The 17,763-nt window shown below is 31.4% G+C and overlaps 1 protein-coding gene across 1 annotated transcript in view; it reads right to left on the minus strand.

Moving 5' to 3' along the window:
• Nucleotides 1-17,763, minus strand: part of LOC101892363 (aminopeptidase N) — a 766,723-nt gene that overhangs the window by 570,177 nt on the left and 178,783 nt on the right. The window lies entirely within an intron of this gene.

Consider the following 17,763-nt stretch of genomic DNA (forward strand, 5'->3'; position numbering starts at 1 on the left):
AAAACAAAAGTTTCAAATATCATTTGGAACTTTTCTGTTATGCTTAATGCAGCAAAACATAAGTGGCAATGGCCGGGACGTCACTCGGGTTACTACAGAAAATTTATAAGAAATTATGCAGACAAATAAAAAAGACAAAAAATACATAGTATCCTTTGATAAACTAAAGAGATTGACTACGGAACATCCTATTTTAAGGTTTCCGGACTTTGAGAAAATATTTAAGCTCACTACAGATGCAAGTAACTTTGCGTTGGGTGCAGTCCTTTCTCAAGATGGACACCCAAGAACGTTAAATGAACATGAAGGAAATTATTCAGCCATTAAAAAAGAACTTCTTGCAGTGGTGTGGGGTGTAAAGTATTTTAGACCATATTTGTATGGGAGAGAATTTGATTTACATACCGATCTTCAGACACTTAAGTGGCTACAGATAAAATATTTTGCAAGGGATTTAAATCCAAGACTTCAAAGGTGGCTTATCCAATTAGGCGAATATGATGCCAAAATATATTACATAAAGGGAAAAGAAAATAAAATTGCAGACTTTTTAAGTAGAAGTGACGTGGAAACCAATGAAATTAAAATATAGAAGAAGACATTAATAATTCTACTATAGCCACAATACATTCGAAAAATGAAGATATTACTGACCATTTTAAAATCTTAGATACTGTAGTTAGCAGATTTAAGACTCAATTAATTTAAGTAAATAGAAAGGAAACCAAATCAAAGATATAGAAAAGGCTGACTTGGACAATAACATTGCCAATATTCTAAATAAATTCATAATAAAAGGCAAGATAGGGATCTACTCGTTTCTACCTGAATCCGTTTATAATCGTTTGCAAACTCGGTTATTCTCAATATAACAATATCACGTTTGTAAGATGCAGTCACTATGCAAAAGACCTCCAATCTGAAGAGGAGGCAATAAGACAGATATCCCTATTTCATCATAATTCCATGATGGAATTATTCCAAAGAATGAGGATATCAAACGATAAATTTTCTTTCCGAATTTGAAATTCTTGGTACAAAAAGTAATTAACAATTGTGGAATTTGTACATCAGGAAAATATGATAAAAATCCTATCAAAAAGAAATTTAGATTTACAGAAATACCGTTGAACATTAACGAAATTGTTCACGTTGACACATATGTAAATTCAAAGCAATCTTTTATAGTGTTTTTAGATAAATTTTCTAAGCATGCTGTTGGTTTTCATTCGGAAGACCGAAATAGCCTAACTTTAGTAGAAAAGTTGAGACTGTATATTTCATTTGATGGAAAAATGAAAAAACTTGTAGCAGATAATGAATTCAATAACTTAAATGTAAAGGAATTTTGTAGAGTAGAAGGCATTAATATACACTTCTCGAAACCTAATAGTCATACTGGAAATTCCGATGTAGAAAGGTTAAACAAACAATACCATTACGGAAAAAATCAGAACTCTTAATATGGAAGAAAAACTTCCAATAAAGGAACAAATAATAAAAGCCATAAGAATACTATATAACAAAACCTATCATTCAACTATTCGTGAAACACCGCATAGGGTTCATTATGGATATATTGAAAAAAGTTTAATTCGAGGCCGCCTGGAGGATCAAAAGAAAAAAGTTAAATGCAAATAGGAAAGACTACGAAGAAATAAGAGATGTAGGGTTCATAAAAAACTATAAAAACGTTCGACACAAAGAACAGCCAAAATACAGAAAACAACCACTTCGTAATGTTCATGAGTGTAATATTAAAAGACCTTTCAAATTTTCAGGCCCTAATAATGGTAGTTCTCCTAATGTCTCTAGTACAGTTGAGCCAGGCAAATCTGTTGATCAGCCAAATCAATGAAAACCATGGATTTATTTAAATTAAAACCGGTGACGTGGAATTCGTAAACGAAAAATGTACAATAATCCATATAATAAGTATAAGTGAAATGGAGAGAATATTAAACAACATCAGTATAAACATAGCAAGTCTAGATCTTGATAGCAACAGCGTTCTCCAAAATGAAATTAATCTTATTAGATTAGGTGGACAGTCAGCTAAATGGTTGTTTGGAACAACGGACGATGAGGACAGGCAGGAAATATTTGAACACTTATCCATCATCGATCAAAATCACACACTATTATAGAAAACGTTAATAAACAAATTAATATCAATGATTCTCTGAACAAGTCATTGGAACATTTGAAAACAGCAGTAGATAATGATCGAAAGGAAATAGAATCGTCATTTAATGAGCTAAAATAACTTAATAACAACTTTTTAAATAAACTATTTTATTTAGATCAGCTTTCTAAACTTAAAGCCTTAGAGCATAAAATAGATCGAATACAGGACAACATAGTATCAGCTAAAAATAATTTTATACATCCAAGCATATTTAGGTCACAAGAGATTTTAAAATATAAAATTGATTTTTACAAATTAAAACTCTTGAAAGTGGGTATTATACTTTGTAGAGACGATTCTTTAATTATTGCTATATCAGTACCGGAAAGTCTTATAAAAGCGGAACTTAAAACTATCGTTCCTATTCCACTATAATAAAATAGAGATAGACTCTGATGAAGAGTCAATAATTAATATAAACAGTATTCCATACAAATATGAAGAAAATGTAAAATGTAAAAAAACTAAGGACGAGCAAGCATTGTATTTTTTATAACAGTTGCGGATATAAATTTAACAATATGACCTCAATTTTTTTTTTAGTGTTGATAATGACATTTTTTTTAGTGTTGATAATGACATAATAGTTATAAAGAACGCCTTCTCTGAAAAACTAAAACAAAACTGTGACGATAGGGAACTAACTTTAACTGGTAATTATTTTGTTATTCTTAATAACTGTAGCTTAATCTTCCATAATGAAACTTTCTTGAACAAAATAATAGTATATAAAGACAAATATTTTTATCAGAATAATCAAAAACTTGAACTACCAAATGTAAACCCAAAATTTAACAAGATTACAATTGTAGACTTTGAAAATTTAAGTGAAAACAAAGAAATTAAATTAAATAAAAACATATCAATTGGAATAAATGTAACTTTATTGATTATAATTGTAACAATTTTAATTATTTCTATCGCATAATGAACAATAAGAACTCTGTTAAAATTAATATTGATAATCCTGTAAAACACTCAACAAAAAGAAATAAAATTAGTTTAGAAGAAATAACAAAAAAATATGTCTTAATTGTAAACTAAAATAAGAATATGTAATTTGCCTGTATGTTTATTAAGTTAAGTATGAAGATTCATATATATATATATATATATATATATATATATATATATATATATATATATATATATATAAATGAAATCCAGGAGTATTTCTGGCAAGGGGTGGAGGAGTTAAGTCCCGGCCATTGCCACTTATTTTTCGTTGAAGAAAGCATAACACAAAAGTTCCAAATTATATTTTTTGTTTTCGTATCCACATTCGATGCAGCGTCAGCAAATCCCTGTAGCAACATTGAATCACAGAATTTTTAAAGCAACAATTAAAAATTCAGTCTGAAGGCCACAACCAAACACAAAGCAAGTGTGTTTTAATTCCACAAGGGATAAGCAGAGTGTTCAAAACCACAGCAGATAACTCACACGGCACAATTCAATTAGCAAAAAATATTTTCTTTATTACCAACGTTTTTACTAGTCACTATCGACCGACCCGATTAGTGTAGGGTACACGCAAACAAAAGAAAACCGAAAAATAAAAGGATCAATTTCGAAAATATGTATGTGAGGCGCGTGTGTGTATGCTGTGTGATAACGAGACAATTGACCGCTCAACGTAAATATATCACATGCCTATGTATGTAAATATAATTATGTATTACTGAACAGCGAAATAGAAGGAATATTACAAGCAATGATTTTAGCAATTTGGTGGTGGGTTTTTTTCTTCCTATTGTTATGCACTTTTACACAGTGGTAACCAGTGGAATAATGAATATTTTAATACTGTTTATTAAAGAAAATTTTCATTAATAAAATTATCCAAATTTAACACAAGTAGTTAATTAAATTTTATTAATAATTTTACCACTGCTTACAAATAGAAAAAATGCACATCTTAAACAAATTTCCACCACTTTCACCACAGATTATTATTATTATTATTTTTTTTTTTGCAATAAATATCTATTTTCACTGTTCAATAATAATTTCTCGAACCGAAAAAGATATGTGACGAAACAAAAGGAATATGCGATGCGTTGTAAAGCGGCCGTTTGTTGTTGTAAAACGAAATTAATTTTTGAAATTTGAACACTTGATTTTTGTTATTATTATTATTTTTTCTGTTTTCGAAACGCGAGCTCTAAAAATTAAAAACGCTGCATCTACCTGATGCTTTGTTTATGTTTATAGATGATGATAATGGGGATGATGTTAATGAGGATGATTATGATGTTGTTGATGGCTGCGAAAATAAAAAACAAAATCCAATTAGCAAAGGTTTCCAAAGGCTCGCGTTCGGTTCGAATGGACCAAAATGTAAATGCGCCGAAATTGCGCTCCGATAAATAAATAGAAAGAAATAAAAACAGAATTTAGAATAGTTTTAGAATATAATAAAAGCAGTCGCTTTATTGATAAATAATTAATAATAGGAAAAAAGGGAAAAATGGAAAAACAGATTGCCTGTGTTACGACCGATCGATACGAAGATTAAAAAATGCCGAAATGTGGCGTCGGTGCAAATCAATACTCGTTAGAAAACTGCAGTTGACAGTTCAATGATGTAACAATAAGGAGTAGGCAGTTTTCTAACAAGTATGCAAAATCAAACACAATGAAATTAGATCGGCAACAAAGAGTTGCATTTTCAAACAATGCAACTTAATTAAGTTAATATTTCTTGCGTAAACAGGGGTTTTAACACACATTACATCGACCGAAACAACTTTCTCTTTACCATCTACCAGAATCTTGAAAATTTTATAATTTCTTGAAAAAAAAAAACTTTGTGCGGGCCTGTGAACAGTGGTAGCAATCGTTTTTTACTGCATCACATCTTAGAAAAACATATCGACATGTATTTAGTTGATCGTTGACGAAATTTTGTTATCCGTTTGGTGGCATTTGCGTATCAATTATAAGTTCTCAAGGTAATGATAAAAGGCTTCCATAAACTACTTCAGCAGCGGATACATCAGTATTGGTGATAATTGGCGTTCTTAAGCCATTCAATAAGATAAGTTTAGAGTATGGTGCCATCGTTGAACTATAACCTTGACATGGTGTTAATGGTCCAACAATATATATATGGATCTGCTTGAAACGTTGAGTCGGTGGTTTTGAATTCAGCATATTGATATTGTAAAGTTTGGATCGTTGGCACTACAGCTTCCGTGTTATTCTTTTTTGTCAATTTGTTTTATCGTATTGAATTCCGTGGATTTTTTGTGAACAAAATAAAGAATAATTTTTCAATATATATACTTTTTCACCAAAAAAAAATATATTAAATAAGTGCGAAATACGATGTTATCGATGACATCTACCTTTCAACTCCAGGGCCAATATCGTGGTTCAGCTGGAAGATGCGAACACATTTAAACAAACAAAAATTACCGAAAATCCTAATGGGGCTCATTTCAAAGCGTGGACCTACTTCTTTCATGTGACAATAATCCGTCCAATTAGAGCTCAAAATGCAAAATTCTTTGTGAGTACAATCAGTAAAAAACCAAATATAAAGGGTGGAAAATAGTAGAGCGAATGGGACTCTTAATAAGAAAAGGATTTCTATCCTTCCAGAAATTTTTCCCAAACATTAAAGATACCTTAAATCGCTTTTGCAGGTCATGATATCTATCATAACTCACGGATAAGGGTACAACCCGATTTCATATTTATATAACCATCGTATGATTTAAGCTTTTTTTGGGGCCTTGGCCACTTTTTTCATTTTTTTGGCTCTTATTTGGCATCTTTGTTTCTAAGGGGGTAGAGAACCTTCACATAAAATTTGAAATTTTTGGAGTAGGGCCCATATTGGTCTTGGCGACATTCATCAATTGATTTGGCTAGAAAATTTTATATATGCTACCTTGGGGTAGGGAACCATCATACAGATAATTGCCCCATAGGATTTTTATTTAAGTACACATTGGAGTATCCCCAAGTCCACTTTCGCATCTAATGTGTGGTCGGAAAATAAAATTTTGTATTCTATTGAATTTGTAACCCCCCAGAGAATATTGTTTGGGAACGTAGATTCGGGATGTACATCTATATGAAAACATGAACCAATTACAAATATAAGAAAGTAGCACGGGACCGAATATTTGTTGAACAGTCATTGAATTATACTATAATTTAAAATATGGACTTTATGGGGTCTCTACCTTACAATTTAAATGGCTAATAAAATTATTTCCCATCTTACGGTAATGGGTGTAAAATAGCAATATTTTTGATTTGGCCTCTATTTGCCATATTGGATTATAAGGGGTAGAAGAAAGTTTTCAATGTAGGTCGATGTTTCGGAGTTGTGCCCATATAAAGGTACCTCCTGATTTTACCATATTTCAAAGGATTTGGCTAAAAATGTATATTTGTGGGGGAAATCTTATACAAAAATTTCAATATATATACAAATTGAATAGTTTTTAGAATAATAGTACCCCCTCAAGTCCACCTTTTGGCGGACAAACATACCGACATGGTTAGGGGGACTTATGACTCTAATGCACAATCTGAGGTCCTGATGGGTTAAAAAAATTAATTAACTTTGGCTATTCTTTAATCATACAGCCCTCAATTATGAGGTGTACAAAATATAGTAAATTTGACTGGAAAATTTTGCCACGATTTTTACCATACTAAAAACTTTTATTAGACCAGTACGTCACTTATATCAGTCATATCTGTAAATAATTATGCTTTGACAAATATGCATTATATATATATAGCCAATTTGTAAAGCACAATATATATAATTTATTATAAGTAATGATTCCCTAGTAATTTCTAAATAGAAATAAATAATAATGCAAAAATTATAATTGATGTTCACCTACCGTCGGTTTTTGATATTTTGAATAGCCTGATCTTATTTTTCAGCCATTGACTGAAAAATGGCCAAGACCAAACCAAACCATGATAGTTTTTTTGCAAGGATGGTTTCTTCGCAAATTACTGCCATCATTTGCCGAAATTAGTATTAAAAATGTAGTTAAAATTTTAAATATACTTGAGATTTGGTTGTACCCTTATCCGGGGGTTTTGACCCATATCTTAACCTGCAAAATCAATTTAAGGTATCTTGAAAATTATGAAGCATTTCTGGAAGGATGTAAATCCTTTTCTTACTTACAACCTTTATTTTCGGTATTTCACCGATTGCAGTCTCAATGAATTTTGCATTTTGCATTTCTCATTGGAAGGATTATTATCATATGAAAGATGTAGGTCCACGTTTTGAAATTAGCCCATAACGCTTTGTCGGTCAATTTTGTTTGTTTAAATCTGTTCGCATCTTCCAGCTGAAGCACGATGCAGGTCCTGGAGTTGAAAGCTAGATTTAAATTTTAGACATGAAAGATCGCCATTTAAAATTGTATTGCGCACTCATTTAAAAAAAAAAGGAAAAAATCTTCACCTTGTTCGCTGATTTTTTATTGCAAATGTTTAAGAGTCCTTACAAAGTTTGTCTATAGAAGGTACTATAATCTTGAAATTCGATCCGATTGAAATTTTTTTCTCGATTTTTTCCCGATTTAAAATTGTTTGCAATGAGGTAGTCTTTTTTTAATTTATTAGTGATTTTGACATCATATCAGTGATTTCAACATCATCAATTCAGTTTCGTCACCACATGATTCGGTACTACATTCTATGTAGCCCGCCTGGAATTTCAATTCTCAAGAAATCGAGACAATTAAATAAAGTTAATAGGATTGAAAAACCGTTCGTACACATTAAAATTTGATTTTTTTTTGTTCATAGCTTATCCTCTTCTGAAATGATTTTACTTACACAATAAATATGAATACATAAAATCTATAAATACCAGTTTTGTCCGTTGCCGCGTTTAACATCCCAAAAAGACTACACATCATATTAGAATTCAAAAAAAAAACTACAAATGTACATTCGAAAACAGTAAGTCACAATGAAAAAAAAAAAAATCATGCAAAATAAAACATTACTATTCTTTATTTCAAAAGTCGAAACAAAAACGTTTACATTTCACATTTTTTACGCGATTTTTTTTGAATATTATCCTTTTCTGCCAAGAGACAATTCCGAATTTGTCTGAATCGTTAAAATCAGAGCAGCGTAAAAATGTTTTCATTTTGACTTTTGAAATGTACAATAGTAATGTTTTATTTTGCATGATTTCTTTTCATTTTGACTTACAAATTTCGAATGTACATTTGTAGCGGTTTTTTTAATTCTAATATGATGTGTAGTCTTTTTGGGGTGTCAAAAGCGGCAACAGACAAAACAGGTATTTATAGATTTTATGTATTTATTGTGTAAGTTAAACTATCCGAATAAAGTTATTTCAGAAGAGGATAAGCTATGAACAAAAAAATCAAATTTTAATGTGTACGAACGGTTTTTTCAATTCAATTAACTTTGTTTAATTGTCTCGATTTCTTGAGAATTTAAATTGCAGGCGGGCTATATAGAATGTAGTACGGAATCATGTGGTAGCGAAACTGAATAGATGCTGTCGAAATAATTTTATGTGGTCACATAAAGGTCAAAGGATAATTACTTTTTCAAAATCACTGATAAATTAAAAAAAGGCTACCTCATTGCCAAAACTTTAAAATCGGGAAAAAATCGAGAAAAAAAAATTCAATGGGATCGAATTTCAAAATTATAGTACGTTCTGTTGACAAACTTCGTAAGGACTTTTAAACATTTGCTATAAAAAATCAACGAACAAGTTAAAGAATTTTTTTAATGAAAGCGTAATGCATTGTTAATTGGCGATCTTTCATGTCTAAAATTGACATTTAGCTTTCAACTCCAGGACCAACATCGTGCTGCAGCTGGAAGATGCGAAAAGATTTAAACAAACAGAATTGACCGAGAAAGCGTTATGGGATCATTTCAAAACGTGGACCTACATCTTCCATATGATAATAATCCATCCAATGAGATTTCAAAATGCAAAATTCATTGAGGCTGCAGTCGGTGAAATACCGAATATAAAGGTTGTCAGTAAGAAAAGGATTTATATCCTTCCAGAAATGCTTCCTAATTTTCAAGATACCTTAAATCGATTTTGCAGGTTAAGATATGGGTCATAACCCCGGATAAGAGTACAACCCGATTTCAAGTATATTTTAAATTTTAACTTCGGTGGCGAAACATTGCATGCATAGGTCCATGATTTGATACAGCCCCCATATAACGTACCTCCCGATATTCGGTATTTTGATGGTTTTTGCCACATTTTTTCACTGATTTGTCTGAAAATTGGTATTTGTTGGTCATAATGGGTCCTAGTTCGTGTGGCGAAACATTGCATGTATGAGTCCATGATTGGTACCATATAAAGGTACCTCCCGATATTCGGTATTTTAGTTTTTTTTTTTTTTGCCACATTTTTTCACGAATTTCTCTAAAAATTGGTATTTGTGGGTCATAATGGGTCCTAGTTCGTGTGGCGAAAAATTGCATGTATAGGTTCACGTTGTGGTATAGCCCCCATACAAAGGTACCTCCCGATATTCGGTATTTTAGTTTTTTTTTGCCATATTTTTTCACGGATTTGTCTAAAAATTGGTATTTGTGGGTCATAATGGTTTCCAGCTCCGGTGGCGAAACATTGCATGTATGGGTCTATGATTTGGTATAGCCCCTATATAACGGTACCTCCCGATATTGGGTAATTTGATGATCTTTTCAACCTTTTTCACGGATTTGTCTGAAAATTGGTATTTGTTGGTCATAATGGGTTCTAGCTCCGGTGGCGAAACGTTGCATGTATGAGTCCATGATTTGGTATAGCCCCCATATAACAGTACATCCCGATATTTGGTATTTTGATGGGTTTTTGCCACATTTTTTCACTGATTTGTCTAAAAATTGGAATTTGTGGATAATAATGGGTCCTAGTTCGTGTGGCGAAACATTGCATGTATGAGTCCACGTTTTGGTATAGTCCCCATATAACGGTACCTCCCAATATTCGGTATTTTGATGATTTTTGACACATTTCTTACGAATTTCTCTGAAAATTTGGTAGTTGTAGATCATAATGGGTCCCAGTTCGTATGGCGAGTCATTGTAATTATAGGTACCTCCCGATATTCGGTAATTTGATGATTTTTGCCACATTTTTTTCACGCATTTGTCTGAAAATTGGTATTTGTGGGTCATAATGGGTTAAAAGTTTGGCCCGGCCGAACTTAATGTTTTTTTTACTTGTTAATACTAATTTCGGCAAATGATGCCAGTAATTTGCGATGAAACCCTCTTCGCAAAAAACGATCAAGGTTTGGTATCACCATCAGGTATTTACGAAATTTCTCAATATTGTTCGTACATGATAAAATATAGATTTTTTTTATAGATTAACATTTTTTAAATTGAAATGATATTATTCGTACAGTTTCACTAAACCAATAAATACATACAGTCATAAATAACAATTTTGACCGTTGTCGCTTTATACTTCCCAAAAAGACTACACATAATACTGGAATTAAAAAAGGAAAGAAAATAAAAATACTATAAATGTTATATATATATATATATATATATATATATATATATATATATATATATATATATATATATATATATATGTGAATAAATATGCTTTGACAAATATGCAAATATGGGTTTAAACGAGTATATATATATATATATATATATATATATATATATATATATATATATATATATATATATATATATATATATATATATATATATATATATATATATATATATATATATATCTATATATATATATATATATATATATATATACTCGTTTAAACCCATATTTGCATATTTGTCAAAGCATATTTATTCACAGATTCGATTAATTTAAGCCGTGAGCTTCAATGTTTAAACCGTAGACTTCAAATTTGTGTAAATTAATTTTAGTATGGTAAAAATCGTAGCAAAATTTTCCAGTCAAATGAGCAGTAATAATTTACTGAATTTTGAACACCTCATAATTGAGGGCTGAATGATTCAATAATAGCCAAAGTTAATTACTTTTTTTAAACCCATTAGCACCTCAGATTGTGCATTGAGTCCTCATAAGTCCCCCTAACCATGTCGGTCTGTTTGTCCACCAAAAGGTGGACTTGAGGGGGTACTACTATTCTAAAAACTATTCAATTTGTATATATATTGAAATTTTTGTATAAGATTTCCGCCCCAAATATACATTTTTAGCCAAATCCTTTGAAATATGGTAAAATCAGGAGGTACCTTTATATGGGCACTACTCCGAAACATCGATCTGCATTGAAAACTTTCTTCTACCCCTTATAATCCAATATGACAAATAGAGGCCAAATCAAAAATATAGCTATTTTACACCCATTACCGTAAGATGGGAATTAATTTTATTTCCATTTAAATTGTAAGTTGGAGACCCCATAAAGTCCATATTTTAAATTATAATATAATTCAATGACTGTTCAACAAATATTCGGTCCCGTGCTACTTTCTTATATATGTAATTTGTTTATGTTTTCATATAGATGTACATCCCAAATCTACGTTACCAACCAATATTCTCTTGGGGGTTTCAAATTCAATAGAATATAAAATTTTCTTTTCTGACCATACATTAGATGCGAAAGTGGACTTGGGGATACTCTAATGTGTACTTAAATAAATTCCTAAGGGGCAATTATCTGTATGATGGTTCCCTACCCTAAGGTAGCATATATAAAATTTTCTAGCCAAATCAATTGATGAATGTCGCCAAGACCAATATGGGCCCTACTCCAAAAATTTCAAATTTTATGTGAAGGTTCTCTACCCCCTTAGAAACAAAGATGCCAAATAAGGGCCAAAAAAATGAAAAAAGTGGCCAAGGCCCCAAAAATAGTTTAAAACATACGATGGTTATATAAATATGAAATCGGGTTGTATCCTTATCCGTGAGTTATGATAGATATCATGACCTGCACAAGCGGTTTAAGGTACGTTGAATGTTTGGGAAGAATTTCTGGAATGATAGAAATCCTCTTCTTTTATTAAGAGTCCCATTCGTTCTACTATTTCCCACCCTTATATTTGGTATTTTACTGATTGTACTCACAAAGAATTTTGCATTTTGAGCTCTCATTGGACGGATTATTGTCATATTCAGGCATGTCACAGAATGTAAAATCGTTCAAGAGTGAAAACGAAAACGGTTTTAGCTTCTCTAAAAAACGGAAAACGCAAAAATTTTGCGTTTTGATATCACTTTCAAAAAGCAGGGTGAAATTGAAATGTTTAGTGATTTTAACGTAAAAAATAAACAGAAGACACATACATTTAACAGAAAATATTGTATTAACCAAATTCTCTTAGAATGAACATGTTTTTGGAATTTATTTTACAAAAAATCTATTATTTTTCTAATCCATGATGAAAACGCAAAAAAATATGCAGAAATGAACGGCAGACTTGTATTGTTGAATTATTGCCATATGTGTTGAAGAAGAAGGTGTAGAAATGTACAACTGACAGACCAAAAAGCAAGAAAGGGGAAAAACAAAAAAAAAAAATTAATTGTTTGGTTTGAGACAGCTTCAATTGCATTCATAACTCTCCACATAATTGTATAAACTGTACTTCTCCCAAGACTTAGCTCCACATCTCTACCTATAACTCCTTGAAATGCACCCGTAGCCAAAAACCTAAGCGTTGTTGCAAGCTGGATAATAGCCGGTATATTGGAACGTTTGAGGTGGGGAGAAATTTTTTCCAAAACTAAAACAAAAGCTTCTTTATTTAGCCGATAATAAGTTATAAATCTGTAGAAATAAATTATTATTAAAATAAATTTGAAAATAACTCATTGCTGGTGGATCCTTACTCTGCATTTGAGTGAGATAAAGGATCTGATGCGTTCCTCAATGTCCGGCAACGAATTTCTTTAGTAGACCGCTGATTTATTTCTTCATCCATTACAGCAAGTATTGAAGCCCCTGGCATTTTTACTTTTGGTGTTTATATTATAAAAAAAATTTAAACTCCTTTTTTAATTGTCAATAATTTGTTTACGACTTTTTTTTCATGGAGTTACCATATTTTTATTTCAAAAATGTGAAATGATTTTTTTTCCGGATTAGTCAAAACGTACGAGTGCTGAAGAAGCAAAAGCAAATCGTAACGATTTGGAAAAGGTGAAATAAATCGATTTCGTAAAACTTCTGTGACATGCCTGATTAAAGAAGTAGGTCCACGCTTTGAAATGAGCCCATTAGACTTTCGGTCATTTTTGTTTGTTTAAACGTGTTCGCATCTTCCAGCTGAAAGGTAGATTTCAGTTAACATCCTATTTCCCACTTATTTAATTTTTTGGTGAAAAATTGTATATACAGGCATGTCACAGAAGTTTTACGAAATCGATTTATTTCACCTTTTCCAAATCGTTACGATTTGCTTTTGCTTCTTCAGCACTCGTACGTTTTGACTAATCCGGAAAAAAAATCATTTCACATTTTTGAAATAAAAATACGGTAACTCCATGAAAAAAAGTCGTAAACAAATTATTGACAATTAAAAAAGGAGTTTAAATTGTTTTTTATAATATAAACACCAAAAGTAAAAATGCCAGGGTCTTCAATACTTGATGTAATGGATGAAGAAATAAATCAGCGGTCTACTGAAAAAATTCGTCGCCGGACATTGAGGACGCATCAGATCCTTTATCTCACTCAAATGCAGAGTAAGGATCCACCAGCAATGAGTTATTTTCAAATTTATTTTAATAATAATTTATTTCTACAGATTTATAACTTATTATCGGCTAAATAAAGAAGCTTTTGTTTAAGTTTTGGAAAAAAAATTCTCCCCACCTCAAACGTTCCAATATACCGGCTATTATCCAGCTTGCAACAACGCTTAGGTTTTTGGCTACGGGTGCATTTGAAGGAGTTATAGGTAGAGATGTGGAGCTAAGCCTTGGGAGAAGTACAGTTTCTACAATTATGTGGAGAGTTATTAATGCAATTGAAGCTGAAATTTGTCCACATTGGATCAAACTAAGAATGTCTTCCGAAGAAAAAAGAAAGTCGAAATTGTACTTTTTTGAAAATTATGAAATTCCAGGAATTGTAGGATGCATTGACGGAACTCACGTTAGAATGGTTAAACCTTCCGAAGACGAATCCCTTTTTTATAATAGAAAAGGGACATTGCTTTTTAGTCTGTCAGTTGTACATTTCTACACCTTCTTCTTCAACACATATGGCAATAATTCAACAATACAAGACTGCCGTTCATTTCTGCATATTTTTTTGCGTTTTCATCATGGATTAGAAAAATAATAGATTTTTTTGTAAAATAAATTCCAAAAACATATTCATTCTAAGAGAATTTGGTTAATACAATATTTTCTGTTAAATGTATGTGTCTTCTGTTTATTTTTTATGTTAAAATCACTAAATATTTCAATTTCACCCTGCTTTTTGAAAGTGATATCAAAACGCAAAATTTTTGCGTTTTCCGTTTTTTAGAGAAACTAAAACCGTTTTCGTTTTCACTCTTGAACGATTTTACATTCTGTGACATGCCTGATAGTGAAAAATTATTCTTTATTTTGTTCACAAAAAATCCACTGAATACAATATGATAATACAAATTGAAAACAATTGACAAAGAAAGAATAACAAATTGAAAAAAATCTGCAACTTGTTCGCTGATTTTTTACAGCAAATGTTTAAAGGTTCTTACTAAGTTTGTCAATAGAATGTATTATTATTTTAAAATTCGATTCCATTGAAAATTTTTTTCGATTTGAGAATTTTTGCGATGAGATCTCTTTTTCGTGATTTTTTTAGCGATTTTGAAAAAGTAATTATCATTTAACTTATGTGTGACCGCGTTAAATTATTTCGATATCATCTATTCCGTTTCGCCACCACATAATTCGGTACTACACTTCCATGTAACCCGACATCAATTTCAGTTCTCAAGAAATCAAGTCAATTAAATAAATTGGTATTAATATTTGAATTCAAAAATAAAATATAAAAAACACTACGAATTTACATTAGAAAATAGTAAGTCAAAATGGAAAAAATCATGAAAAATAAAACATTACTATTGTACATTTCACATTTCAAAAGTCAAAATGAAAATGTTATTATATCACATTTTTACGCGATTTTTTGTAATTACCCTTTTCGGACAGGAGACAATTCCGAATTTGTATGAATCGTTAAAATCAGTCCAGCGGTTCTTAAGTTATAAGCGTAGTAACTAACACAACTAACATGTCCGTCTATCTGTCCGTCTGTCTGTCTGTCCGATGTGTATGCTCTATTTAGTGAAGTTTATAATAATTGACGGGATTTGATCAGAAAATAAATTTGTCAAATTATATTGAAATCGGTTCAGATTTGGATATAGCTCCCATATATAGAACAGTGTTGACTTGTTTGTTCGGGATAACATGATGTTTTGTTGTTGCAAAATGGTCAGGCGTAATACCTTCATTCTTGCTATTTTCTTCATTTAAAACGAAAGCATATCAAGTGGAGAAAGATGAAAATGTTTATAAGTGCGGCTGTAAGATTTAGAAGATTTTCCGAAAGAATTTTAGTTGTATGCAATTCTTTGGTTCCTCTGATGAGGACTGGTGGCTCTATCCGAAACCTAGGTATTCCCTGCCTTACCTCCTGGTAAACATTACCATCGTTGTCCACTAATAAACAAGCTGTATTTTTATAAAAACAACAATAAAGGGAATAAGCCTGACCATTTTGCAACAACAAAAAAGCTCCCATATATATTTTCCACCGATGTCGTTTATTTGATACAGCAATCACGATATGTATGTTCGATTCCAATGCAATTTGGGATGTGTAACGGAATTTAAAACGAACATACATTTGCCGTATTATATTGAAATTGGTTCAGATATGGATATAGTTCCCATATATATTTTCGGCAGATTTCATGTATTAGATGCATTAAACACGCTTTGTACGCCACATTTCAATGAAATTTGGTATGTGTGATGGAATTTGTCTAAAAAATTTGTTTGCTAAATTAAATTGAAATCGGTACAGATTTGGATATGTGTCCCATATATATTTTCGGCCGAGTTTACATATTTGATGCACCCAACAAAGTATGTATCTACGATTTCAATGAAAAATGGTAGTGTGACGGAATGCTGATGAAAATGTAAATTTTGTCAAATTATATTGAAATTGGTTATATATATTTCGGCCGATTTCATGTAATTTATGCACCTAACACGATATGTATTTCCGATTCCAATGAAATTCGGAATGAGTGACGGAATTTGGCACAATTATAAACGTGTCAAATAATAATGAAATCCGTTGATATTTGGATATAGCTCCCGGCTGACTTCAAGGAATTTGGTACAAAAATTAATTTTTCAAATTATATTGAAATCGGTTGAGGTTTGGTTATACTTCCCATACATATTTTCGGGATATATGTTGCTACCTCGATTTCTCTAACAGCAACAGAAATGCCACTCAACTTAAGAAGATTGCCGTTTCCTGCTGAAATTAATTAATTAATGAAATTAATTAATTCGAAGGACAAACCCTTCGTGTATGCAGACACCGACAATTTTCTGTCATAGGCTGTAGTAACTACTACGAACATCAAACACCAAATTTGAAAAAATTCCGTTGAATAATGTCGCTAAAATCAACAAAGAACCGAATATCAGGAAGTACCGTTGTATGGGGGCTATACGAAGGCGTGGACCTGCACAGAAAATTTTCTGTCTTAGGCTGTAGCATCCATTTCTAACTTCAAGTACCAAATTTGAAACAATTTCGATGAATATTGACGCAAAAATCATCAAAATAACGAATATCGGGAGGTACATTTATATGGGTACCAAAACGTGGACCTACATGACCCATTTTCAATACCAAAAATTCTGCGGACATAATATATATTTGAGTAAAATCAATTCAATTCGTTCGTTCGGAGCTAGAGTGATTTCCACAATCGGATAGACGGATAGACGGACATCGCTAAATCGACATAGAATTTTATGCTGATCAAGAATTTATTCACTTTGTGGGGTAAAAAATATATATTTCTAATTATTATAAACGGAATGACATACTTAATGTACCCTCCATACTATGGTGGAGGGTATAAACATTTATGTAAGTGTATGTTGTCAAAATTTTATTTGTTCAGGTTTTATTTTCAAATTTGTGAAAAATAAATTAAGCAATATTTGCGTAGCACGAGGGACAAAGAACGGGGATCTTGTAGATTAGCGAATTACGTCTATATGTAAACATACCGCAAAGCAGGTAAAAAATATGTTGGAATTGGCTTCCTATGTTTCTGTTACCCGTTATATGTGAGCTATTCGAAGACGTGGAATTGCATGGACAATGTATTTGTTGTACTACCGAGTATGAACTTTAAATACGAAATTTTAAACAATTTCGGTGAATAATATCGCTTAAGTCATAAAAATACCGAATATTGTGAGGTACCGTCATGTGGGGGCTATAAAAAGACGTGAGCCTGCATATGTAATATTTATTATAGACTTTCGAGATTTGAAA

This window comes from Musca domestica, unplaced genomic scaffold (assembly GCF_030504385.1).
Source record: "Musca domestica strain aabys unplaced genomic scaffold, Musca_domestica.polishedcontigs.V.1.1 21, whole genome shotgun sequence".
Lineage (NCBI taxonomy): Eukaryota > Metazoa > Arthropoda > Insecta > Diptera > Muscidae > Musca > Musca domestica.